We start from the raw sequence: 2,324 nt of genomic DNA on the forward strand, positions 1-2,324 counted from the left end.
AAGTTTGCAATAGAGTCAACGAGAGATCTTTTCGCTACTTATAAATGTTATGTTTTTCACAAACGTGCAATCCATCACATTTAGCTATGGCATAATAGTTGGCCAATCAGTTCTTATTTGCTAAATAACGTCACCTCAGTCATTATCGAATAGGTTAAAACATTATCCACCCAAGTAAATAACTGCTACATTGTAGACGCAAATCAAAAATATATAACCATGAGTGGGATGGAGCGTCGTGTAGCTGGAGCTGTAGGGGCCATGCAGCACTCATCTGCAATTCGGAGGCCTAGGTCAGCTGCAAATTCTAACAGAAAGATGAGGCTTCTCACGGTAGAGGTGTGAGCCAGCAGTTACTGGAAGTGTTGGGGAGTGATTACCAGGGCACCAGCATTGTGAGGCCTAGTGCAGGGTTGGCTCAAGCAACTAAGAGGATAGGGGAGTGTAACGTCTAGTAAGAAACAAAAACAACATATTATGTAGTAACGAGAAAATTATATGTATCATATTGTGTTACTGTATAAAATTATGTATTTTTTTTTATTATTTATTTTTGAGAATATCTGCGTCGGCGAGTAATGAAACCGCCACAGACGATAAATGTCGAACAAAGATTAAAATAAGTAACTAGTATATAATACGTGACGAATAGCAATTTCTTTGTCTTCTTCATCTGGGAGTCGAACGAGTAAGATATCCTGTGTCGTAGTAGCGAACGCTAGTGTAGCATTTTTTTGTCGAGACTAAGCAATGTACGCCATTACGTGTGAATTCACAAAGGTTTGTAGTCACTGAGATATTTAAAGGTTTTAATAGAGTTGTTTAAATGAAAACTTGTAGTATTTATTGTTAAGCTTGCTTGCATATTATCCCATCCTGTTGAGACATTTTTCAGTTATATAAATATTATCTGTGGTGCTGAGCTGCGTGGAGAACGAAGAGCCGCTGCCGCGGCGTATTTAAACGACTTACAATATAGTCGAGCATACCGCAAGGAAGCGGTAAAATAATAGTAAAATAATATTATTTCTTTTAGCTCCCAGACTGGCAGTGAAGATCAGCAGATTTTATGATGTGTTGCAGATTGATGCGGGCTCCTGATAGGATATAATTTACAGTGCAAATAATTTAATGTACCTTCAGAATCTAATAGGAATCTTGCTGTGCTCCGTTCTGATCTGGCAAACTTTATAGTGACAACGTATTTTTTAATGAGAGTCTCATGTTCTTGGGCTAGTCGTGGTATGAAATAGCATTTTAACGAGAAATAAAATCCACTGCAAACTTGTGTTTTTGAACGATCACACGGACTGTAACATCAGTGCTCATAACAAAGTAATTTCAACTTTTAATCACTATGAAGTAGGGAAGATATATTGATTCTTAGCATGAGTTGCAGTTACGAAAAATCGTTCCTTAAATTGTAGTCCAGATACAGAACAATAAGACTTCCATATATACATTTTATTCCGCTAAAGGGTAATGATGATAAAGAAAAGCAAAGCACAGCATTATTAACAGATATTTCGCAGCTCTTTTCGTATATGCGATAATAAAAAAACGTGAAACTGGCGCCCAACGTGGGGCTCGAACCCACGACCCTGAGATTAAGAGTCTCATGCTCTACCGACTGAGCTAGCCGGGCATGTAGGAGATCTAGTACTTATTCGTAACCACGCTAAATCCTCAGCCACCTTAAAACAGAATAGTAAGTGGCAATTGCCATATTCAGGGCCTTTTGAAGTAATAAGCGTGCCACACGAATGTAGCTATTTGTTAGCACATCCCCATACGGGGAAGATCAAAGGATTGTATTCACGTAAAGATGTGAAGTTATTTATTCAGTGACATATCACTTATAAAGAGTAATAGCTGTAAGAAGATTTTAATTGTGTTTTAGAATATAAGTATGTTAGTATTAAGAAAGAAATTTGTGTGTAATGAAACTTGGAGGAAGTGGATTCAGAAAGTAGGCAATAGCTTACACAGGAAAGATTTTGTTTACAGACAATTAGAGCCATTTAAAAATTATAGGCTCATTAAGCAACGAACATTCTTCTTGTTGATAAAGTGAGAATTAATTTCTTGAATCATTATACAAAGGATTAATTTCTTGAACCATTTTCTATGTGTAGTATGTAAGTGCAATTAATGCTGCAATCTAATATAGTAAGGTAACTGTTGTAATTGTATTAGGATAAGGAACCCTGAGAGAGAGAGTCTTGACTAGCCAAACATGGACTCTGTAATATGCAACAATTATGTGATGTTTGCTGCCAGTAGTGATATGAGAACGACACTGGAGCATAAGCTAATCAAAAAAC

At 36.8% G+C, this 2,324-nt stretch overlaps 1 non-coding gene across 1 annotated transcript; it reads right to left on the reverse strand.

Annotated features, from left to right (window-relative positions):
• Nucleotides 1-1,572: 1,572 nt before the first annotated feature.
• On the reverse strand, nt 1,573-1,645 carry Trnak-cuu. The gene has a single exon. It is a non-coding gene; the product is annotated as a tRNA-Lys (tRNA).
• Nucleotides 1,646-2,324: the final 679 nt, after the last annotated feature.

The sequence above is a fragment of the Schistocerca americana genome, chromosome 1, assembly GCF_021461395.2.
Source record: "Schistocerca americana isolate TAMUIC-IGC-003095 chromosome 1, iqSchAmer2.1, whole genome shotgun sequence".
NCBI lineage: Eukaryota > Metazoa > Arthropoda > Insecta > Orthoptera > Acrididae > Schistocerca > Schistocerca americana.